Consider the following 26,103-nt stretch of genomic DNA (forward strand, 5'->3'; position numbering starts at 1 on the left):
GGCTAAACCTGGTTGAATGTAGTATCAGACTTAACTGAGTGAGCTCAAACTGGTTTATGCAATGTCTGCCCCAGACCCCTTCCTGGTTTAACTTAAACAAGAGTCTCCCAGCATCCCAGCATGCTGTTTGGGATGGATGCTGCTCCAGAGAGCAGGGCTAGCCCTGCCCTTTTGCTCGCCAGCTGAGCAGGCACAGGCAGGGTTGCGGGTCTGGCTAGACGCTGGCCCCAGAAGGGAGCAGGGGAAAAGTGTATTCCCCCATTCCCTCCCCTGTCCCACCAGCATGCATCTGCACTACTCCCTGCTGGCTGCTCCAGCAGTGGGGGCATGGCCATTTGGCAGAGGGGGTTTATTCTGCCACTTTCCCCAGGCACAGAGTGAGTGGTGGTGGCAGCAGGGGCAGGCAGACCCTGCTGTAGTGCCCCGGGAGCAAAGGAGGGGGATAACACTACTCATTGCCCCCTGCTAAGGGACCTTTCTGGCTGGTGTGTGGCCCTGCCCCCACCTGGATCAGTGAGGGGAGAGTGACCACGATGGGGGCAGCATCCCCTGTCATGGTTTCCCTGAGTGCGAGCCCCTTCCCGGTGGCGGGGCAAGCTGCTGTGGGCTGTGGCATTGACAGCAGCACTGAGAGGGGCTGTGTCCCCCTCCAAGCCTCAGTGCTGCTGCACACAATTAACCACAGCTCTGCCCGCCTCCCAGTGCCCCTCTACCAGGAAGGGGCTGACACTCCCCAAAACCATGACAGGGGCTCCTGCCCCCATCAAGGGCACTGCCCCCTCACTGCTTCACCAGCCAGGTGGGGGTGCGACCAGACACTGGCCAGCAGGGCCCCTTAGGCTGGGGGCAGGGAGTGGGGTTATTCCCCCTCCCTCCAGCATCTGGTGGCAGGGGCTTATTCTCCATTTGCCCAAAGCAGGGAGCAAGCAGTGGTGGAGGTGGTCGGGGCAGACAGACCAGCCTGTGGTCCCACAGTGACAGGGGGGGTAAAAGGAATAACCCCCCTCCCTGCCCACTCTGCCTCAGGATCCATGGCATCTGGCATCTCGCCGTGCTTGACCCCACCTCTGCAGCAGTGAGGGGGTTATACCGAGCAGACCCAGCTTGGGTCCCTGCTGGTGGGACAGGGAGGGAGGAATTTAACCCGCCCATGGCCAGTTCAGCCAAGGCTGCTGCCCAGGCTGGCCATGCCCTCCCAACCCCCCCAGCACAGCTTCCCCTGCAGCTGAGGGTGTGCTCTAGCATTCCCCGGCTCCTGGCATGAGCAACTGCAGCCATGTGTCCACGTTTCCTCAGTCCATGAGAAATGTCTGTTGCAGATCAGTTCAACCTAAGCAGGTTAGACTAACCTGCAAAGATTGAATCAATTCAAGCTCTGGCTTTTTGAATGTCTGTTCCTAGCCCGAGTCTTCAAGGATAATGTATCATTGCAACCATAGTGAGTCAGTGATATAAAAGCACATTTTGACTCAGCTACCACAAACTTCAAGAGTTTATAAGCATTCCCAAACTAAATCTCAACTTAAGTTATTATTAAATGACCCCGCCATTGTATGGGATTCAAGTAAGTCAGTTTTCTGGAGTGATGAAGAGGGGATGCATAAATAAGGTATTGGAAATGCAATCTTCTAAACGGTGTCTAGAGCATTGTGCTTCAGCTACTTACAAACTGAAGGTTTCTGTTTCAGATAGATATAAATTGGCTGTTTCCTCAAGGGAGCTGATTTCCCAGTTTTCCTCATTTTTCCCTGACTGCTATTCCAGATTGTGGACTTGGTTGTATAATGCACCAACTGTACAGAAACCCCCCAAAAGGACCTTGATAAATATAAAGATTTCTTTGAAGTGAATTGAAAACAACAGAACCCTATAATGTAGTGTACTTCATAGAAAATCAGCCATTGTGTGGGCTTATATACCTGACTCATATCACAAGTGATTTGACTACAGTCCTGTCTGATTTTTAATGTGGAAAGGTGATTAGGATCAGAATGTGTCCCATATATTTTTTGGAGTAAGGCATCTTGTACAAGATTCAGTAAGACATATATATTTTACAAGATAGTGTAACTAATGCAATTTCAAATGACAGTGATCTATTATGGTAGCACTGGAGTGAAGTAGCTGTGATGGTCTAGGGATTATGTGAGAGGTCGGGATTTTGTAGGGTGATATCTTTATTAGACCATCTGCATAGCTGGGATAGAGTTAGACAAGCTTTTGAATGCAAGCTTTTGAATTAAGAATGTCTTGCTTTTGAAAGCTTGTCTAACTCTATCCCAACTATGCAGTTGGTCTAATAAAAGTTATCACCCTAAGCAATCCTTGCCTCTATGATATATTAGACTTTCAAAAGTAGCAATACAAAACATTCTCTCCTTTTTTAATTCTTCATTCATCCTAAATTGTTATGCTTTCAAAAATGATTGAGTCACACATCCAAAAAGGACAGAGTCTACCTCAATTCTTAAACTAGGAGTAAACAGGAAGTTTCTCTGGCTGTTCTCCGATGCAGCTTGTGTCACATTAGTACTGCTGGTTACTTGAGTTGAGTTTAATTGATTGTGAATTAATTAACACTCTACAGTAAATGTCTTTTTCTTGAGATAATTAATCTTGGTGAAAAATGATATGTAGAGCAGTTTAGACTCTGGCAGATATTCTAGATGTGCCTTTTTGTTTAGGCTTAGTTGACAGCCTTTTTTCTTGTAGATGAATTACATGTCTAGAAATGTCTCTTCCTTATATTTATTTTGGTTTGGCAGCATATAGTTGTTATAGCTGGCAATATTTCATATCCAAAAGTGTTAATACTATCCATAAATTATGACCAATGATATGCAATGGCTGTTATCAATCATGGCAAGTAATTGATGTTGATTGAATCAAATAAATATGATGCTTTGCGAAGTTATGACCTTGTCATTTAACTTTAGTGCTGCAAACACATTAAACCAGTTTAGATTAACTCTTTACTGCTGGGTATATGGGTTTTAAGAAGAAAAATGCTGCTTCAGGAAATACACAAATTTGTATATGTGTGCATATTTCTCCATAGAGACGCTTTGATTTTTAGCAGCTGATGAAGTGCACAATTACTCGTGAAAGTTTATGCTTCTCTGATTCAGTTATTTTTTAAGGTACATCTCTACTTTTCCATCTACCCAGTTAGATATTTATACTGGGAAAATCTGTTTTATTATTATTGTTATTTTGTTAGAAAGTTTTAGAAGAGCGCAAAAACATTTCAGAATCCAAAAATGAGCAGGAGTAATGGACTACATAGAGAAAAATGGCAAAACCTTTCTTCTTGGTATTATGGAGTCCTTGGCCCCTTGCTCACGGCTGCCCTTATTACAAAGCCTGTTGAAATGAATGGGAATTGCTAATTTTTTAGTGCTGTCAGTCAGATGGGAATTAATGCCAGGAAGTCATGTGACGTGTCACGCATGACATCCAACTGGACAATCACAATAGTCTCTTCTGGCCTAATAAACTATGAATCATTGACTGTTGTGGGCTTTCAATCCTGTCTTTGATCACCAGAACCTGTTTTACTACCTGTCGCTTTCTTGTCATTTAAGACCTTATTGTCCACATTATAATTACTCATGAAAGAAAGTGCTACTCACATGAGCAACAGTTATGAGACTGCTGAATTACCATTATTGCATTTGATGTGAAATCCAGTCCTACTGATTATGGCTATGGGCCAGCAAAGCAAAGCATGAGAGGACATGCTAATCATTGAAGGTTAGTGGGAGTCTTCAGCTGCTTAAAATTAAGCACATTCTTGGTTGTTTTGCTGGATAGGTGGCAATGGCCCAAAGCTCTTCTTCAAGCACAAGCTAGCCAAATTTAAATCAATAAAGTTACTCAACTGCTTAAAATTAAGTATGTGGCTGAACGAGGACCCAAGTGAATAATAGCCAAAAACCATATGCTCAAGATTGCTCAAGGTCATTGGATTGAATAGTTTCTGAAATATCCTACAGAATGAGTGGACCACTGATACCCACAAACAATTAGATGGTTTCTATATTTGAAAACAATTAGATGGTTTCTATATTTGTTTACAATACCTAAAATTGTCAATATTCCAAATTTTCTCAATATAATTTTCTTGGTTTTGTGAAATTGGACACCAGTGTCTTCTCTCGTAACATTTTTCAGCACATCCAATGAGTGAATCCATGGTGGGTTAATGTTTGTAACTTTAAGGTTAAGATAATACTTACTCCTCACTTTGCATTGTATTCTGTTTACTCTCACAACCTATTGTAGATCTATGTTAAACTCCAAATTTGGTCCTACCAAATTCTTCTTTTTTTTTTTTTTTTACTTTTTTTTTTTTTTTAAATTACTTCCTGTGCTAAAGAATGTTTTGGAGTTGGATTGGCAAGCAAATGGGAAAGGAGGAGAACTTATAATGTAGTTTCAAGACAAGGTGAATTTTAACTTTAATGCTGATATTGATGACATTACTAATTTATTGAGTAGATAAATTGCAAAATGGAATGAGGATTCATCCATCAGCTGTACTTTGCCTGAGGCCATAGACATGCTGGTACTAATTTCAGCTTATTAACTATATCACAGGCTTTACTAACAGCAAAGCCCCACAGCTTAACACACAACAAAGAAAGAGATATATCATTTTTATTGCCTTCTCAAAGTTTTGTCTCAGCACATTAAATACTGATTCCATTTTCTTTGCCCTGCAATCATGGCAAAGTCACATATCCTTAAGTTCATACAAGGTAAATAAGATACATAAGCTTGTTGTGGGAATATCGATTTATTTATTTATTTTAAAGGAACAAGTGTGTGGGGAAATTGCTTTGCAGTCTTGATTCTATGAAGCAAGAGTCTGCTTCACCCCTGGTGAATTGCTTTCCATAGAACGAGTATAGTAGGTTTGATTCCCAAGTAGGTTAGTTGTGCTCAGTTCATCCCACAAGTGCTTATAAAGTGTATGTTTTTCATAGCAGCAAATTGGCTCCTATAGACGTGCAGGGAGCTGGCCTCAATGCACTGGAGCAGACTGAATTAATGAAGTCTGCTGGAGCACGAAATTAATGCACTCCAGAGCAGCCTCCCATGTCACGTGTATCAGTGGCCACGTGCTGAAAAATGGTGACAGGGTGCTTTGAACTAAAAAAGCTTGTTTGATTAGTTCAATGGCACCCTGCTGCCATTTTCAGCATGGGGGGGTGCTGATACACATGATATTTGGGCACTTTTAATTAGCAAGGCTTGCTAATTAAAGTACCACCCGGCACGCCTCCCAGAGCACATGTAAAAATACCCAGTATGTTGGTGAGACCCCATTCTGGCTTGTATTGATTACAGCAAAATCAAAGGTGTTCCACTGGGTAAATGAAGCAAACGTGAGAGCAGGTTAGCACTGTGTGGGGGTAAAATACTAAGTGAAAGTTGTAAAATATGCTTACTTCAGATAAGTAATAAGGATTTGGTGCATTGCCCCTCATTTCACCCACAGTTAAACAAAGAATCACAATTTCACTTGTTCTGCCACTGGCTCTTGATATGCCTAGATATCATACTACAAAAACGTACCTAACCACTTGCACAGTATCTGCTTATCTGTTGTCAGTCTAGTATCTATTTCTTACCTGTCCCAGGCCCGTCTTTCATTTTGCTGTACTTCTGTTATCTAACTTTGTGCTGTATTTTTGCGTCGTGCTTGTAGTTCAATGCTTGTTTGGAAAACTCTGCTTTTCCAGTAGCCTTGTCTCCTAGAGGCAAAACAGGAAATAATCCTTCCTCCTCCTTGCCACACACACCTTTCACAGAGTAATATTTCTTAGAAATGTTAAAGGCTTATTATGGACTTGATGCCAGAATGGTGGGATTCCATAGCTTGTGTTACATGGGAAGTTAGACTACATGACTGTAATAAAACCTCTGGCTTTAAAATCCATAACTGTTTCTACCAGCCATAGTGTTAGAAACAGTGTGGCAACCATCAAACCAATGTGACAACAAGCAGAGCCCTGTCATGGGTATTCTGCATTTGGCTTTTAATAGAAATAGTTTAGGGAAGAACACATAAGTGAGTGTCTTTTAAAGTAGCTCTCTTATATTTTTCTTATTTTCCCTCTTTCAGTATTTTCATTCCCTGTATTTCTCATTCCTATTCATTTTGTAATATGTGCTATATCACAGATCTCTCTGTGAATGATATAGACAGACCCATTGTACAAACAAACTGAATTAAAGGAGAATGGTTACCTGCATGGTAGTGACACATGGCAAGCATTAAATACATCTGCTCCCAGCCTGGAGTAAATGGAAGCTAAATAGCAGTGTGGCAGTGGAGAGGCATCCTCAGGGTCCAGAAGCACAGGGGACAGACCGTGATGCTTCTGGAAGAGGGCTCAGAGGCCCCAGCCCTGCTCAAAACTTACAAGAGAAACAGGACAGGGACAGGAAGGAGCTGTGTGAGCCAGCTTTGTGTCGGCTTTTCAATCAGCTGTCAATTAAACTGGGTGGCAGCTGGCTGATGACGCCAGCTGCTACCACCACTGCAGGAGATTTAAAAACCCTCACAGGAGCTGGGCGCAGGGAGAAAGGCAGGAGGTGAGATGCCGAGCTCGCCAAAGAGCTACCCAGCAGAGCTGATTCTCTCCCAGAATGGGCGGCAGCATCAGTTGGGAGCCAGGTGAGGTGTCCCACGGGAAGGGGCTCAGGGTTGGCCATCACCCAGGAGTCCAAGTCGGGCATATACAGCCTCAAGCCAGCAGTGGATCTGGCAGATGGAGACCCAGCCCTGGGGTACAGCCAAGAGAAAAAAGGCAGGAATAAAGGGCTGGCTGTGGCTACAAGCCAGCACTTTGAGTAAAGGCCGGGGAGTCCAAGATCTACCAGCTGAATACAAGGCCAGGAGCTGGTACAGTGGCTCAATGCAGCTGGCAGTTGGCAAATGGATGGGGTGTAGGGGAGGAGAGTCCCAGAACCAACCACGGCGAGTCTGTGAGTACCCCCGTCTCCAGGTCATGGAGGAGAACACCAATGAACCCCTCCTTTTAGTTACAAGTCATGGCAAGTGAGTTGGGGGGCTGACCCAGGGAACAAGGGGATACCCATGGTGCCAGCAGAGGGTGCCACAAACAGTGACTTAACTCTGTTTCATCTAGGGTTTCACTTAGTAGAATTTATTTGTCTGTCCCTGATTTCAGAAACAAACCTCTCTTATTTTTAGACTATTTTCTTTTTCTTTTTAACAGGGCTCCAGAATGTTTAGTTCTCTCAGTTGGGCACTAACCATTGTTACATATGCAACGTTAGTGTGGACATTATGCACTGAGAAAGTTAAATGTTTTTAAAGACCATTTGTGAAGCATTCAGATACTATGACAGTGAATGCTTTTTAGCACATTCATGGCTAAACTAAACTAACTGAAACTAAACTAAACTAAACTAAATTAACTAAGAATCTTGAGGTATAGCTTACCAAGCTAGGCGACAGAATTTGCCTTAGTTATAACCAAAAGTATAAATATTAAATGTGAAAATATGTCAAACTTGTGAGCCATCATAAAAGCCTGAATCCTTTGGGATTTTCTTTCCTGAAACACTGCTTGTCAGTCTGTCCCACTCTGTGCATGCTGAAAGTGGTTATGCTGAGATGTATTGTTTTTGCAATTTTATAATCAGACTTCATTTCATTTTTAATTAATAGCAAGGATGCAGAGATCCAGAGCTAGGCAATCTTTTGCTTGTTTCATTAAAACCAAAATAAACAAAATAAAAATCTGTGGTGAGAACAATACATATATACATGCATATAGAAGAAACCTGTCCCATTCACTTGGTTAGAGGATACAGGTATGATATGGCTGAAGGGAATAAGGCAATGTGCATAATGGCACTCTATAGAATCACATTTATTTCTGTAGAATCAGATTCAGCCACTCATACTCAAGCTAAGCAGTATTCTGCCCCATAATCAGTCCCATCTAAAGGAAATGGTAGAACTGGCCAAGCACAGTATCCCTCAGCATGAATAAGAATGGTGCAATGTAGTTCAGAATGCATGTGCACACTTTACTCACATTTCTAGGTGTAAATAAAATATAACATACCACACAATATGCTTAGGGGCAACCAACATGGGTTCATTAGAGGCAGGTCCTGTCAGACCAACCTGGTGGCCTTCTATGACCAGGTCACCAAATCCTTAGATGCAGGGATAGCAGTGGACATAGTCTTCCTGGACTTTAGGAAGGCCTTCATCACCTGTCTCTCACCCCATCCTCATTAAAAAAACTGGGGGACTCTGGTGTCGACACCTACATAGCCAAATGGGTCACCAACTGGCTGGAGGGCTGCACCCAGAGAGTGGTGGTGGATGGGTCATTTTTGACCTGGAGGGATGTGGGCAATGGGATTCCGCAGGGCTTGGTTATTGGGCCCTCACTATTCAACATCATCAGTGACTTGGGCGAGGGGGTAAAAAGCACCCTGTTCAAATTTGTTCATGACACTAAGATGTGGGGGGATGTGGGCATGCTAGAAGGGAGGAATAGGCTGCAATCAGAACTAGACAGGTTCCAGGGGTGGGCAGATGAGAAAAGTCTGTCTTTTCAACACTGACAAGTGCAAAGTGATGCACCTGGGGAGGAAGAACCAGCATCATAACTACAGGCAGGGGAACTTCCTTCTCATCAGTGCAGAGGCAGAAAAGGATCTTGGAGTCATCATTGATGCCAAGATGAACATGGGCAGGGAGAGGGTAGCCCTCCTCTGGAGAGGGTCCAGAGGAGGCCACTCGCATGATCAGGGGGCAGCAGGGCAGGCCCTACAAGGAAAGGCTATGGGACCTGAACCTGTTCAGGCTCCACAAGAGAAGGCTGAGGGGGGATCTAGTGGCTTGTTACAAACTAGTCAGAGGGGACCAGCAGGCATTGGGGAGTCCCTGTTCCCCCGAGCGCTACCAGGAGTTACTAGAAATAATGATCACAAGCTCACAGAGGGTAGATTCAGATTAGACATCAGGAGGTGCTACTGTACTGTCAGGGCAGCTAGGATCTGGAACCAACTTCCAAGTGCTGGCTCCTACCTTGGGGGTCTTTAAGACAAGGCTTGACAATCACCTTGCTGGGGTCATTTGACCCCAGTACTCTTTCCTGCCATGGCAGGGGGGTTGGACTTGATGATCTGCTCAGGTCCCTTCCGACCCTACAAACTATGAAACAATCCATTTATACCACTTCAACAAAATGATGCAATGATTTTCCAGCATCATATGGGTTCTTAAAGTAAATAAGGCCTAAAATAATATACTCATTATTCTGTAGATGATGGATCTGAAATCCATGAAAAGCAGTGAGTCTCCCTGAAGGACCTAATCCTGTGACATTCTGAGTATTCTCAACATATATTGCTTCCTATGGGAGCTGAGGGTGTGAGCACCTTCCAAGAAAAGCTGCTTGAGTTCTCTTAGTCATGTTTTAGTACAAAGATTTTCTTGCTGAGAAATGTGCTGCTGGGCATATATAGTACTTTGTTTTCCGATATCGAGTTGGACTGTGCATTGAGTTCCATGGCAATATTTCATTTTTAGGAACCCTAGCAAACCTAAAACAAACCTTAAAAGACAGAAAATAAAGGACATTGCTAAAAACCAGGACAATATGTCATTTGAAGGTTCAGATCATGATTGATAGCTGTGTTTTTTTCATTGTTGACTATTTGCTGAATAATAGATTGTTATTTCAGTCTGTTCTGACTAGAGCTATTTGTCTTAAAGCTACTTTTTCACCTTTTCATTTTGCCTCCTTTATAATATTTGCTTTCTAGGTTGATTTTTTAATACACAAATGCAGAGAAATTTTTTAAGCACTGTTGAACACTGTGATATGAAAACCTGTCTTCACTTTACAAACTAGTGAAAGATTATGAAGAACTAGTGTATAGAACAAATCTATACCATGCAATAACTGTTACTTGCTGAAGCCACAACTGCTACCCACATAAGAATGGTGGCAGAAAAATTAAGCAAACTATAGAGAGCAGATGGGTGCTGTTTATCTTTGAATCATAGAATGATAGAAAATTAGGGTTGGGAGGGACCTCAGGAGGTCATCTAGTCCAACCCCTTGCTAAAGCAGAACCATCCCCAACTAGCTTATCCCCGCCAAGGCTTTGTCTACCTGGGTCTACAAAACCGCCAACGATGGAGACTCCACAACCTCTCTGGGTAACCTGTTCCAGTGCTTTACTTGGTGAGAGAGTTTTTTCCTAATATCTAATCTGAACTTCCCTTGCCACAACTGGAGACCATTGCTTCTTGTTCTGTCATCTGCCACCACTGAGAACAGTATATTTCATAAAATTTCATAGAAGTTTGGGCTGGAAGGGACCCCGGAGGATCATCGGGTCCAGCCCCCTGCCCCAAGGCAGGAAGTCAGCAGGGATTATCAGATAAGGATCCAAATGTGTCTTGAAGGCATTCAAAGTAGGTGGCAGTCTATTCCAAACCTTGGGGGCTCGGACAGTGAAACAATTCTTTCTTATGTCCAGCCTGAAGTGGTCACAGTGGAGTTTGTGACCATTCAATCTTGTCATCAGTTGGGGGGCTCTGGTGAACAGACGTTCCCCCACATCCTGATGAGCACCCCTAATAAACTAATAGGTGGCCACCAGATTACGCCTGAGCCTGCACTTTTCCAGGCTGAATAGCCCCGTTGCTCTCAGCCTCTCATCATAAGGTCTGTTTTCCTGACCTCCGATCATGCGGGTGGCTCTCCTCTGCACCCTCTCAAGCTTCTCCACATCCCTTTTGAATTGTGAAGCCCAAAACTGGATGAAATACTCCAGTTGCGGCCTCACCAAGGCTGAGTACAGCAGGAGAATGATGTCCCAGAATCTGCTTGAGAAGCATGTATGGATGCAAGCCAGCATTTTGCTCACTTTACTAGCTGCAGCATCACACTGAAGATTCATATTCATCTTGTGGTCAACCATGACCCCCAAGTTCCTTTCTTCTGTAGTGCTAACCAGCATAGCACTACGAAGCCTATAGGCATGGTGAAGGTTTTTCCTCCCAAGGTGGAGAACCTTGTATTTTTTGGTGTTGAACACCATCAGGTTCTCATCTGCCCATTTCATGAGTCTGTCCAGATCTGCCTGGATCACCTATCCTCAGGTGCGGATGCTTTACCCCAGAGTTTGGTGTCAGCAGCAAACTTGGCCAGTCCACTTCTGACACCAATGTCCACATCATTGATAAAGATGTTAAACAATATAGGCCCTAGGACAGAGCCTTGTGGGACCCCAGTGGTTACAGTGCACCAAGATAATTGGATCCCATTGACCACCACCCTCTGGGTCCTACTGTGGAGGCAGTTCCCCAGCCAGCCAATTGTGGTGACATCAAGGCCGCAGTTAGCCAGTTTAGCCAAGAAGTGATCATGGGATACCAGATCAAAGGCTTTTTAAAAGTTGAGGTATACAATGTCGGTCTCTTTCCCCTTGTCCAGGTGATGTCACCTGGTCACCCGGTATAACTCAAGGGTGGGCAATTATTTCAGCTGGAGGGCTGATTAATGAGTTTTGGTGAGCTGTCCAGAGCTGCAAGAGTTGCTTCACCCCTTGACAGGTGCCCACCCTCTCGTTGCCATCTTGGGATGGCAGTCCCTCCCCTAACCCCTGACCTTCCAGCCCCTGGAAGATCCTACCCTTTTCCAGAAATACTACTTTTGGTGTGTGGGAGAGTGTTGTGTGTGTGTGTGTGTGTGTGTGGTTATGGTGACAGGTGGGAGTGTTGGGTGTGTAAGTGGGGTATTTGGTTCGGTGTGGGTGGGCTGGGTATCTGCATGCTTCTCCCCCTCCTACTCTTTGTGGCATGACTGAGCACAGCCCCTCTACAAGCAGAGAGAGGGAAAATCAGCACCGCCTATCTAGCTGGCAGCAGACTGCAAAGGAGCAGGAAAGCAGCTGCTGCCAATGAGCAGCAAGAGAAGCCCCTAGGAGAGGGGAGTGAGTGGACCTGAGAGGGCAGTGCTGCTTTCTTGGCCTTTATCCCATGTCCTGCCCGGCAGGGCTTTGCAAGCAGCCAAGCTCCTTCATGCCCCTGCCCTCCATCCATGCACTCCCTGCCCAGCTATGCATGAGCAGAACCAGAGCAAGCTGCAGGCAGAGCCCACCCCCACCCCACTCCCCTCAATGCCTCACCTTCCCCTCTCTACCTGCTGCCCAGAGCACTGCAGGAGAGACAGGAGGAGGAGTCGCTGAAGGCTGAAGGAGCCCAGCAGTTCCCAGGGAGGCTGCAGCAGCAGCAGTCCTGGCCAGAAGCTCTGCCCACTGATCACGGCTGGGGCCCTCTGGCAGGGAAGGCTGGAAACACAGCACATTGCTGCCCCAGGCAGGAGCAGGCAGGGGTTGTCCCTATGTGGAGCTCAGAAGGGGCAGCCACTGGCTAGGCTAGATACAGTTAATTGGTGGGTGTCTGCCTGTGGGGCTGGATCCAGTCAGCTGGCAGGCTGGATCCAGTCAACGGGCCATATTTTGCTCACCTGTATAGAGTCTAGCTTCATCGTCCTTGGAATCCCCATTCAGATAGTTGAGGGTTGCTATTAAATCCCACCTCAGTCTTCCCATTTGCAGACTAAATAAGTTCAGTCCCCTCAGCTTGTCCTAATAAGTCATGTCCCCCAGCCCCTAACCATTTTTGTTGCCCCCTGCTAGACTCTCCGATTTGTCCACATCCTTTCTGTAGTGGGGGGCCTAAAATGGGACACAGGACTCCAACTGTGGTCTCATGAGTGCTGAATAGAGGGGAAGAATCACTCCCCTTCATCTCCTGGCAATACTCCTACTAATGCAGCCAATTAGGTACATACAGGCATTACATTTAGTTCAACCTAACCAGGGTTAGGTTGGTCTAAATGCCTTATCATGCAGGTGTTCAGGTCTTCTAATTCGGCAAAAAGATGGTGTACACAATCTAAGTTGGTGCAGTAACTTAGATCAAGAAAGGGTTAACCCAACCCAGGAAAGGGTTAACCAGATCTTCCAAACACATGTATGTATTTATGGGGCAGCTTGGAGCTGGCAAAGCCCAGTTGCTCTTCCCCTCTCTCCTCCCCAATGAGCTATTTTCAGGACACAAGGACATAACATAAGAACTGCCCTTTACTGCATCAGACCCTGCATCCACCTTACCATGTGTCTTGTGTCAAGCAGTGGCAAAGAGGGGATGCTGAAAGGGAGAATTAGAGTTTTTTCCACTGTTCCTCTCTCACTCAGCCTCCAGCATTGACGGTCTAGGATATTCTCATTCTAAGGCTGTATCCCTAACTTCCAGGCTCCAAGAATTTGTCTGATACCTTTTAGAATCTGGTTACATTGTCAGCTTCCACGACATCTTGTGGCAATGGGTTTCACTGTGTGAAAAATACCTTTCTTTTATTGTTTTAAACTTACTACTTGCCAGTTTCATTTTATGGCCCCTAGCTCTTGTATTGCGAGAGATAGTAAATAGTAATGTCCTATTTATTTTCTTTTCACCATTTAGTATTCTGTAAACCCTTATAATCTTTAGTATTCAGTAAACCCTCAAGGATCTCTTTTCTAAACTGAATGGTAGGGTTGTGCAAAATTTCACCTGGTGTTTCATTTTGCACCTGTTTCGATGCATTTCAAGCTCGAAACAGCAAAATCAAAACAAAACACAAACCTTTGAAACAACTTCAAAGTGAAACAAGGGAACTTGAAACATTTTGAAAGTTTCCAAAAATTTCAAGTTTTGAAGCCAGTCTTACTGGCTTCAGCATGGGTCCCAGTTGGCAACACCTGCCTCCTGTCATCTGGCAGGCAGTCTCCCCCACTCCCGGGCGGGCTCTGGAGGCTGTGTAAGGGGTGCAGGCCCCCAATCCGCCTGCCAGGACACAGCCCACACCCAGTGCCACAAAGATCAGTACTGCCGCTAGCCCCAGGCAGCAGCACCTGGCTCCTGTCAGCCGGAAGGCAGATTGGGGGCACCCCCCCCAGGAGAACTCTGCTGCAGCCCTCCTAGGGGCGCTGGTGGGCCCCCAATCTGCCTGCCAGCTGACAGGTGCTGAGTGCTGCCACATGGGGCTAGTGCAGATCAGCTCATGTGGAAACCGTGCTGTGGGAGCATCCCCACAGCAACTGATCTGCCCCAGGCCAACACCTGGTTGGGTCTGGTAGCAGGTGGAGCAGATCAGGTGGTGTGGAGACCCACTGCCCCAATCCCTGGGTGGGGTAGCATTCCTGCACCAGATTATCTGCCCCGCCCACTACTGGAGCCAGCCAGGTGGGGACCCAGGGCAGATCAGCTGGTGCAGGGGCACTCCCCTACCCCAGTACCCACACCAGCTGATCTGCTCGGAGCCCGCTGGGCCCAGGCATCATCACCAGCAGGCAGATCACGGGCCTGCCAGCACCCCCAGGAGGGCTGCAGGGGCTGTGCTTGAGTCCTCCCGGGGGGGGTGACCCTGATCTGCCTTCTGGCTGACAGGGGCCAGGTGCTGCCACCTTGATCCAGAGGCAGCACCAACCTTCCCAGCAGTGGGTGGGGGTTGTGCCCAATGCCAGTTTGTCATCTGGCAGGTAGATTGGGGGTCCACACCCCTGGGAGGACTCAGGCACACCCCCCACAGTCTTCCTGGGGGATGCAGGTGAGCCCCCGATCTGCCTGCAGGATGAGAGGAGTCGGGTGCTGCCACCTGGGGCTAGCAGCAGCAGTGATTTTCCCTGCACTTGTCCCAGGCAGAAGCACCCAGCTTCTCTCAAGTGGCAGGCAGATTGGGGGCTCACAACCCCAGGAGGACTCAGGCACAGCCCCAGGAGCCCTTCTAGGGTGTAGGGGATCCTCCAATCTACCTGTCTGCTGCATTTTATGTTTCCCCATAATAACCTATGGGAGAAACATCAAAATAGTATCAAAACAACCAGTTTCAAAAAATGAAATGGAACCGTGGTTTCAAAATGAAACGAAACTCGAAACAAAACACTGTTCCATTGAATCGGAACAATGCTGTTTCTCACAGCCCTGCTAAATAGGCTTAGCCTCCTCATTCTCTTCTTATATGGAAGGTTTTCCACACCACTAGCCATTCTTGTTGCACCTTCTCTGCACCTTCTCTAGTCCTTCTGTATCCTTCTTGAGGTGCGGGTACCAAAACTGGGAATAGTATTCAAGGTGTGGATGCACTATAAATTTCTAAAGGGGCATAATGGTGCTTTCTGTTTTGTTTATAATTCCTTTATTAATAATTCCTAATATTTTGTTTGCTTGTTTGATGGCTGCTGAGCTGATGTTTTTAGCAAACTGTCCACAATGAATCCCAGATCACTTTCCTGTGTGGTAACAGCTGTTATGGCACCTATGACAGTGTAAGCATACTTTGGGTCATTTTTCTCCTGTGTCCATCACTCTATATTTATCTACATTTAATTTCATCTTCCAGTTAGTTACCCATTAGTTACTAAATGGGTGAAAAAGGAAATCATACTTTTTAGGTCCACAATCTTATCAAGATTGTGATGAAATACAGCTTTCACAATGGAAGTTGTAAACATAAAATATCCAAATTATCTGGAGTTTTTTGATCAAAGTGTAGCACCAGACCAAAGAGAGCGGACAAAGGTGGTTATGAGGGTTTTTCAAACCTTTTGGATTGAAAGGTATGTGTAGTAGCCAACAGAATGCTGAACATAATGTGGGCCAACCGCAGATCATCTCTGACTAATGTCAATTGCTTTTGCCACCCAATCGGGCTATTTTGCTGGGAGAATTACCAAGGCATATGGACACACTCCAACATCCCTGACCATTCTCCCTGGGCTCAGGGCAAGAGAAGCTTGACATTGGACCCAGTGGACCATTTCTATACAACCTGTGGGTTTCCTTGCCAGGAGAAAATCTTAAATACACTGGTTAAGCCAGTGTCAGGTTTTTTGAGGACGTAGAAAGCAATTGGAATATCTTCAGAATGTAGCTGATATTATTTGAGTGAGTCATTAGAAAGTCAGACAAGGTTCTTTGGATCAATGTAATATCTTTTATTAGGCAACAAAATCATTGGAAAAATTCTTTTTTGCAAGTTTTCGGGGACAAAGAGCTGCCTTTAGGCAGAGGGAGAGTCTGTTATTCAGACAGAAGGAGAGTCTATTTATTATTCAGGCAGAGGAAGAGACTAATTTAGTTGGTCTAATAAAAGATATCACAGTTACCCAAAAAACCTTGCCTACTTAAGTCCTTAAACCAACACAGCTACAACCAACACCCCCAAAACATGGAAGACATCAATAGGAAGTCAAAATCTACCACCTGCAAATACAGGCAGTCCTCAATTTATGACTTTTCAAGTTATGACAAATGACATTTATGACATTTGTAAATTGACACTCTGTTTCAAGGTTCCCATGCAAGTTTTGCCTTTACAATGGTCGACACAGCTGCATCCAGCTGGTAAGTCTGTTGTGGTGGAGGGGAGGGAAGGGGCATTGGGGGAGAAGATAAAGGCCCCTGCTCCAAGAGAGGGATTGGGGCTGGGGCTGAGACAGGGGCTGGGACAAGCACTGTTCAGGGAGGGGTGGAGTGGCTTGTACCACTGCGTGCCACCAATCCAGGAGCTGCTCATGTGGTAGCTTGTCCAGAGGCCCTCACCACTGTTCCCACCACCAATCTGAGAGGGCATGGGGGAGGGGTCATGTGCCCCTAGGTCTGCGCAGGGTGGGCAGGGCTGGGGCTGCACCAGGCTGTGCTCCGGGCCAGAAGACACTGGGAGTGGAGACTATGACCCCCTGCTGCTCGCCCATGTGGTGTGGGCTGGCACAAGACTGAACCACTGCACTGCCTCTGGATAAGCGGCATGCAGTTGCAGGAGCTGGCCCGGCTTCCCTGTGCCTCCCAGATGAGCAGCGGCTTCACCCTGGCTGGACAAGCAGCAGCAGGGCATTGGGGGGGCATGTGCCTCTGGATCAAGGCAGGGTGGACAGCAGACCAGGATCTATGGGGGGCCTGCAGCGAGTTTTCGGGTGGCACATGCCCCCCACTCCCATGCTCTGCCACCACTTGCTCAGCCGGGACGAAGCCTGGTCATCTGGGAGGTGCGGGGAGGTTCCTGCTGCTGTGTGCTGTTTGTCTGGAGGCAGTGCAGCAGCTCCATCTCACACCAGCCCCACACTGGCTGCACAAATGGTGGGGGGGCATAGCCCCCACTCCCAATTCTTTCTGTCTTCCACCTGGAGCACAGCCCTGGCTCCGCCCACCCCATGTTTATCCTGGGGCACATGCCCCACCCCATGCCCTCCCAGACCAGTGGCAGGAGCAACGGCGAGAGCCGCTGGACAAGCCGCCACATGAGCAGCTCCTGGACTGGCAGCGTGCAGCAGCATGAGCTGCCCCAGCCCCTCCCTAGGCAGCACTGGTCCCAGCCCTGCCCCAATCCCTCCCTCCCTGTGGAGGCATTGATCTGCCCCTTCACTCCCCTTCCCTCCGCCCCACCACAACAGACTTCCCAGCTGGTCACAGCTGGGTCAACTGTCATAAAGGAACCAATTCCCCAATTATAACATTGTTCCTATGGGAAAATGGATTCTGAGTTGCAACGTTTCAATTTAAGATTGTTTTCAGGAACCAGTTGTAAATCTGAGGACTGCCTGTATTTTCATTTTAGATTCTCTCCAAATGTCTGACTATCAGCCAGCACAAGTCACCAGGTTTCTTTCTTATATTAAGTAGTGTTCTTTTTAAAAAATTAGACTAGTGAAAAAATTTAAGGAAAATGCCAAGATTCCCTTGTTGGTAACCTTCTGTAACGTCAGTGTCTTTCAACAGTAGAGATCATTGTGAAGTCTCTGGCACTTCCAAAAGAAGCCTCACAAATATTTAGATAGAGATTTTATGATTACAAAAAGGAGAGGGAATTAAATTTAAAGGAATTAGATATATAGGGGCCATCTCACTGTATGTAATAGTAATTTGTGTTAAACCTAGCAAAATGACTTATTGCCTCAACGTTTCTTGCTTCACCATACCTCAGTTTATAATTTACTCATTCATTTCTATATTTACAAATATACATAAATGTCTTGCATGGAATTTATAGGATCGTTATTTCCCCATATCATCTATGTTTTTGATGAAGAAAATTTTTTCTTAAAGAATTTTATCACTTCTTCAAAAAAGTTTATGTTTTTGATGGAGAAGGTTAGCACTTATTGATTTTTGTCCTATCTACATACCATGGTAGCTAATAGAAAGCTTGTTTTCCATAGGTCTAATTTTGGGAGGGTATTTTTCAATGTGGATAGAGGTGGCCGAACTGGAAGAACTGCAACCTGCAAATGCTATTTCCAAGCAGACATTCTTAATAATAAAAAAGGTGGTGGAAAGGGCAAAGAATGAAGCCTTTTTTGCACTACAGGCTGTGCAAAGATTTGCCCTTGGGCCCTAAGAATCTTATTACCATCAAATTTGAAACTAAAATATGAGTGTAACAATGGAAAGAAAAGAAGTGTAGAAAGAGGCTTGGGACTGCGGACAGCAATATGAAGACTATGTGGTTATGCAGATAGGTATTGAAAAACATAATGGGTCCACATGACCTCAGGTCAGCAGAATGTTAATAAATTAATTTGAATAAATGAAGTCAACTGCACAGCTTAGCAGCTAGCAGCCTAATTTCTTGTAGTCATCAAAATGGAAGTAGTACTTGAGAAATGTTGAGGGTAAAGGCCTTTGAGAGCATAGTAGAGCTGCTGTTTTGGATATCATAGGCTGGACTGCAGTAAGAACAGAGATATTTTTACAGTAATATGGAAACAATTTATTCCAAGCTGGTATAACTGCTGGAGGCAAGTAAGGATTATACAGCAAGAAATGGGGGATAAAGAAGGGATAGAGTTGTGAAAAGTTTAAGGGTTTTACTACACCAAATGATCTTTCTGGATTTTTCCATCACTAAAGCCCTATAAATATCCTTAACCTTGAGGCTTTAATGTGTGTGGTAGAAGAGAAAGAGATTTTGAGTTTTGTATAGCTTTCCATGAGGATATTCATTTTTTCAAAACTCAATGCAAGGGCCTGGAAAAAGGTTCAAGTTGAAGGGGACATCTCTGCTACATGCCTGAGTGACAGACAGGATAGTGATGTTGTCCAAAATGGTCAAGAAAGAAGGTGGAGGAGAGGTTGGGGGAGAGATTAAGAGCTCCAGATTAAGCTTGAGCTGACAGTTACAGATCCCTGAGAGGATTTAAGAAAGACAGGCTGAGATTTTAATTTGGACAGGAGACAGAGAGAGGCAGATCTGTGGGCGATCAGTATTCTGTGGCTACACAGAGTTTCACTGATTTCTCTTCTTGTTTTTGCAGTTCATGTTTTATAGAATCTTTACATTCTCGTTTTTCAGATAAGGATCCTTTGCTCAAATTTCATTATGTAACACCATTTTTCTTTCCCTATAACCTCATTGTAAGTCCTCACTTGTCATTCCTTTCTATTCTTTCAACCTTTCAATATCCTTTGTAACAAAACAAACCCTGTGTCTTTACCAATGAGAAAATTAAACCTAAACAAATACACTTGTAGTTGTATTATGCAGTAGTTGGCTGTTCTCTTGTTATTATTTCTTGTATCTGCATTTAAAAAAAAGACTTGCTTCTCTGTGGCCAAATTCTTCTTTTTCTTGATTGTGCTATACAGTAAATTGAGCTGCTTTTCTTGAAATGGTGCATCAAAACTGACATAGGTGCTCACTGGGAAAGGCTCGTGGCACTAAGAAATAAGAAGGAGGATCTAGTTATCCAGATGAATGTTCTTCAAAAGGTCTTCTTTGTTTGACTTGTTTTAGTGTTTACCAAACATTTGCTGTGACCCACATGATATTTGCAGATCACTTGATATTTGCAGATCACAAAACTGAATCCTCGACTTCCAGAGGGTTTCTTTTGTTCTTCTGTATACTCTGAGTTTTACTGCATTAGTATGCCAGAGTAGTGAGCCTACCTTTTCAATATGTCCTCATGGATATCTCCCTGGATGCATACATACATTCAAATAATCTTGAAATATTCTTCTGGGTTTGTTTTCCTGGTAGAAAAATTTACCCAGAGATGCCTGAAAAGACATTCAAATGATGAGCTCCTGAAGAGCAGAAAGCTTGCTGCACAGCTAGGGGCCCCTGTACACACATCTCAGTGTACTCAGCAAGCTCCCTCAGTCTGTCTTGAGACAGGTGGCAGCAATGCACAGGACAGTGCTGATTGGGTGAACCAGATTACTCAGAGTCAGCCTGTCTCTCCCTGGAGCAGAGTGTGGGGTTGTGAAGGTGACATGCTCTGTTCCTGCAGGAGAGGAGGGAGAGAGAGAGCAAATCACCCAGGGATGCTGGAGGACTATGCACATCAGAAGAAAATGTGTACAGGAGTTTGCTTTCCCAGGAGAAACTATCCCAAGAGCAATTTAACCCTGGTTGTTTTGGGTTGTTTTTTTTTCTCCCTGGAGTGGCCATTTTTGTTCTGGGAGAAAAACCCTTAATGTCTGTAAACTCATGGTTTCTTTTGGGAGAGCAGTGACACTCCAAGAAGATACTGAATATCTGTATGTGTCTGCTGTCAGCTGACTTGATCATGGCTCTTACTAAATCTTTCTAGACTTTAAGAAGGTCATTGACACTGTCTCTCACCCCATCCTCATCAGTAAATTAAGTGACTGTGGCACTGATGCCTACACCATTGGTTGGGTAAAAAATTGGATGATGGGGTGCACCCAGAGAGTAGTGGTGGACAGATTGTATTCAACCTGGTGAGTTGTGAGCAGTGGGGTACCCCAGGACTCGGTCCTCAGGCCGCACTGTTTAACATCTTCATCAGCGACTTGGATGAGGGGGTGGAAAGGATGCTGTCCAAGTTTGCTGATGACACTAAGATGTGGGGCGAGGTGGGCACACTTGAAGGGAGACAGAGGCTGCTAATAGATTTAGACAGACTACAAAAGTGGGCACTTGAAAATAGGATGGGGCTCAACATAGACAAATGAAGGGTGCTGCACCTTGGGAGAAGGAATCCACAGCATACATACAGATCCCTTCTTGAAAGCACAGAGGTGGAACGGGATCTTGGAGTCATTATTGAAGGGACTTTTAATGGTTGCTCTGGCTTTGCTGGCTCAGGAAATATAAATAACTTTGAAGAGGGGCAGGCAATCTTTTCTAGCGTTGGACCAGAATGAATCACTCTGAGTTAGAGGCAGGTGGGTGGCTGGATGCTAAGACCCAGCTGCTGCTGCCACTTGTCTGCAGTGGCATGGGGAGAGCATCCACAGCCAAAGCTCCCCATCACTGAATGCTGCTGAAGCTCCACATCTGTGGGCTGGATCCAGTTTTCCATGAGCCAAATCCAGGCTGTAGATTGCCAATATCTTATTTAAACTAATAAGCTAACCTATGCACATGCCTGACTGCTTTTTCTAAGGTTTAGTGTTTCCTAGGCAGGGGAGCACCCAGTTTCTTCAGGCATTTCAGGCATCTCAGCAAGACAGCAGCCCTGGACTTCAGGAGGGTGAATTTCATTGCAATAAGGAGACACTGAGGTCCCAGAGGGGTGGGAAGTTGGGGGTCCAAGAAGAGTGGTCGTTCCTGAAGGAGATGATCCTCCAAGCCCAAAGGGTGGTAATCCCAACATGGATCAAAGGGCGCAAGAGTGCTCAAAAGCCCCCATGGCTCACCAAAAGCATCCAGGAACATCTCAAAGCTAAAAAGGAGGTGTACACCCAATGGAAGGGAGGGGTCATCACCAGGGAGGACTATACCTCTGTTGCTTGGGATTGTAAGGGGGCTGTTAGGAAGACCAAGGCGGAGATGGAACTGGGACTAGCAACCTGGATCAAGGATAACAAGAAGTCATTTTTAAATACATAGTGGGTAAAAAGAAGGTTCCGGGTAACATGGGGCCTCTACAGGACATGCTAGGAAATCTGGTGGTTGCACCAGATGACAAAGCTAACCTATTTAACAATTTCTTTGCCTCTATTTTTCTGAGCAGGGACCAGGTCATCCCCCCCACCAGGATCCCTGATGGTCCCAAGGGAGACACAGCCAGGCCCAGGGTCAGAGAGGACCTGGTCAGGGAACTTCTGGTGGGACTGGACATGTTCAAATCAGCAGGTCTTGATGATCTCCACCCCAGAGTGATGAGGGAATTAGCAGAGGTCATTGCAGGACCCCTGGCACTGCTTTACAAGCATTCGTGGTGCTCTGGTGAGGTGCCAGAGGACTGGAAAAGTGCCAGTGTGGTCCCCATTTTCAAAAAAGGGAGGAAGGAGGACCCAGGAAATTATAGGCCTGTTACTCTTACCTCAGTCCTGGGGAAGCTCTTTGAGAAAATTATCCAGGTGCATATCTGCAAGGGGCAAGCAGGGGAGTGTATGCTTAGGGGCAACCAACACATGGGTTCATTAGAGGCAGGTCCTGTCAGACCAACCTGGTTGGCTTCTACAACCGGGTCACAAAATCCATGGATTCAGGTGTCACGGTAGACCTAGTCTTTCTGGACTTTGGACAGGCCTTCAACACTGTCTGTCACCCCATTCTCAATTAAAAAATAGGAGATTGTGGTGTTGCTGCCTACACAGTAGGGTCGCAAATTGGCTGGAGGGCAGCACCCAGAGAGTGGTGGTGGATTGGTCATTTTTGACCTGGAGGGATGTGGGCAGTGGGGTCCCCCAGGGCTCAGTCCTCAGGCCCTCACCATTCAACATCTTCATCAGTGACTTGGACGAAGGGGTAAAAAACACTTTGTTCAAATTCACAGATGACACTAAGATGTGGGGAAAGGTGGGCATGCTAGAAGGGAGAGACAGGCTGCAATTGGATCTGGACAGGTTACAGAGGTGAGCAGATGAGAATAAGATGGGATTCAATACTGAGAAGTGCAGGGTATTGCACCTGGGGAGGAAGAACCAGCAGAAGACCTACAGGTTGGGGAACTCCCTTCTCATCAGCACAGAGGCATAAAAGGATCTTGGAGTCATTATAAACTCCAAGATGAATATGGACTGCCAATGTGGGGATGCAGTCAGGAAGGCTAACCACACCTTGTCGTGCATCCACAGATGCATCAGGAGCAGGTCCAAGGAGGTGATCCTCCCCCTCTATGTGGCACTGGTCAGGCCACAGCTGGAGTACTGCGTCCAGTTCTGGGCGCCGCACTTCAAGAGGGATGTGGAGAACATGGAGAGGGTCCAGAGGAGGGCCACTCACATGATCAGGGGGCAGCAGGGCAGGCCCTATGAGGAGAGGCTACGGGACATGAAGCTGTTCAGCCTCCACAAGAGAACACTGAGAGGAGATCTGGTGGTCGTCTATAAACTGGCCATGGGAAACCAGCAGACAATGGGAGAGTCCCTGTTCCCCCAAGCACTACTGGGAGTAACAAGGAATAATGGCCATAAGTTGAGGGAGAGTAGGGTCAGGCTAGACATCAGGAAGCGCTACTTCACTGTCAGGGTGGCTAGGATCTGGAACCAACTTCCAAGGGAAGTGGTACTCACGCCTACCCTGGGGGCCTTTAAAAGGCGGTTAGATGTACACCTTGCCAGGGTCGTTTGACCCCAGTAATCTTTCCTGCCATGGCGTGGAGTCAGACTTGATGATCTGTTCAGGTCTCTTCCAACCCTGCCAACTATGAAACTATGTCTGCCTGTATGTGTGCTGGCATGTCTCTTTAGACTGCCAGCTGATGACAAGTGCCCCTCTGGGTAGCTCCTAGCTACTCGCCCTTCTCCACAGGACTGAAGAGATTTTAACTGTTTATAGCCCTGTGATCTAGCAACCAGCACCTCTGGCAAAATGAGATTTACAACAGGCAATGAGTTATTTTTAGCTTACAGCCCGTCCTATTGTATTTCCAGTGTTTAAGGTAACTGGGGTAGCAGATGTGTTTCTTCCATGTTTGTTCTTCCCACCGCTTTACTGAATTCAATGGCAAAATAGATTACATGGCATCTCTCAATACATATACTGAGGGGGGATTTTATCACAGTCTTCGAATACCTGAAGGGTGATTGCATAGAGGACAGAGAGAGATTTTTCTCTGTTGTTGTAAGGGCAAGACTACGAGCAATGACCTCAAACTGCAGTAAAGGAAATATAGGCTGGAGATTAGAAGAAATTTTCTGACTGAAGATAATCAAGCATTACAAGAGAGAGGTTGGGAAATCTCCATCCCTGGAAATTGTAAAGAGCAGGTTGGACAGATACTTGGCTGGCATGGTTTAGTCTGGGATGATCCTGCTTTAAGCAGGGGGCTGGACTAGATGACCTCATGAGGTCCCTTCCAGCCCTACTTGCCTATATTCTTGGATTCTTGAAAAAAAGTATTAACAATGTAATTGTGAATCAGCTGTCCTTCTGTAACACTTAGCACTTCTTAGAAGCCTCTGGCACCTTGCATGATCAAGCACTATATCAAAAGCTATAATATAGCTTGGTTACATCATTTCTGGGTATAATTATTAGTGCTTGTGCAAAGCTTCTAATTGAAATAGCGCCTTCAAAGTTAAGCTTCGTAGACTTGGAGTCTGGAACAAATTTCAATCCAAAACTGAAACGACATCCAAAATGTCAATCCACAAAAGAGAAATTCAGCCACAGCAGCTAGTTTCACAGGCTCTGGTTGCCTTGTTGCAGTATCAACTAACAGTGATTTAGAAGAATATTTCAGTTTATTCTGTCTCTGTGTGTGTGTGTCTGTGTTTGTTTCCAACTGGATAATGTCCAGCAGACCAGCTTCTGTAAACTCCCTTGTGTCTATGATTTTTGCCAACATTAAGGATCTTAAGAATACTTTTAAATTAACTCCAAGGCATATGATCCATCCTCTTTTTGTCTCTTCCTTTTGAAAAAAGGTCTTGAAGACTGCTTTGTAGAGATAATGCAAACTAAAGGGTTTACAAGGAATACTATACATTGAAATTATAACTTTATAGAAATGTCTGTCTGTTGCCTGATGCAGCAAGCTAAAGAGTTGACAACAAATACTGTACATTGAAATTACCAATTTATAGAAACATCTGTCTATTGCCTGATGCTGTCTAGAAATAAAGCATCTGAATGCCAGAGATAACTGTACATCTGGCATCACTGTGAATGTGGTACGTGTCATCTACCAATTGTTTTTACAGTAGCTGACATAAAAAGAAGAATTTCCTTATCACAATCATCCCTGATCACAATATATATTCCAGGAGTGTGAGAGAATTGTAAATTCATTATGGTCAAGTCAATCATGCAATAAAATGAATGCTATTTTTGTAATCTGAAACACACAAGCATGGAAGGGAACTAGGTGAAAAAATTCAACCCCATTCATAAGCCAATAAAATGATTGTGGTCAAGAGTTTTCTGAAAAAAAAGGAGTCATAAACTTGACAGAAGGTGTGCAACTTTGTGCTTAGGCTAAAAAAGGATTTATCCCTCCAGCTTTTCTCATATCAACATTTTTGCTGTCGTATATTCTTCTACAAAATGGGTCTTTGTATTTCATATACCTAAGGCCTGATCTGTGCTTTTTTACCTAATCTGAAGTCCCTCTGATTTCAGTTGACTTCAGCAGCAGTTATTCCTGAGTAAGGAGGGCAGTAAAAGGTCCAAAATAACATTCTCCTTTATCTCCAATCCCCAAAATAACAGGTGCTGTTAGATAAAAGCAAGTCAGAAATGTTCTGAGAAAGCAAACTTTACCAACAGTTCATTAAGGCCAGCATGTTTTACTTAAAATATTTCAAGTTCAATAAGTGTTTGCTGAATCGAAGTCAGGTTTCCAAAGGAACTGTGCGGGGCTTTCCCAGAGGTCTGCCATGGGGCTGGAAGTGGTTCTTAAAGCCTGGAATAGATGCATCTAGCAGGCTTTCCTCAGGGGAGAAACATTAAAGTGCTCATTGAAATTGCCGTTTTTGTAATAGCACTGAAGCCAATGGGGATATGACCGTTTCCTTGAACAGTGGCCAGGTTTCAGATTTTTTGGTGGGGCACTCTGCTGGTTGTCACTTGCCACCACACCTATGCCTAGTACTATTAGTTAAAGGTGGGACAGTCAGTTCTATGA

The 26,103-nt window shown here is 45.3% G+C and overlaps 1 protein-coding gene across 2 annotated transcripts in view; it reads left to right on the plus strand.

The window, feature by feature from the left end:
* Positions 1 to 26,103, plus strand: part of DPP10 (dipeptidyl peptidase like 10) — a 480,192-nt gene that overhangs the window by 334,778 nt on the left and 119,311 nt on the right. The window lies entirely within an intron of this gene.

This window comes from Crocodylus siamensis, chromosome 4 (genome assembly GCF_052110815.1).
Source record: "Crocodylus siamensis isolate JL-2025a chromosome 4, ASM5211081v1, whole genome shotgun sequence".
NCBI classification, from domain to species: Eukaryota; Metazoa; Chordata; order Crocodylia; family Crocodylidae; genus Crocodylus; species Crocodylus siamensis.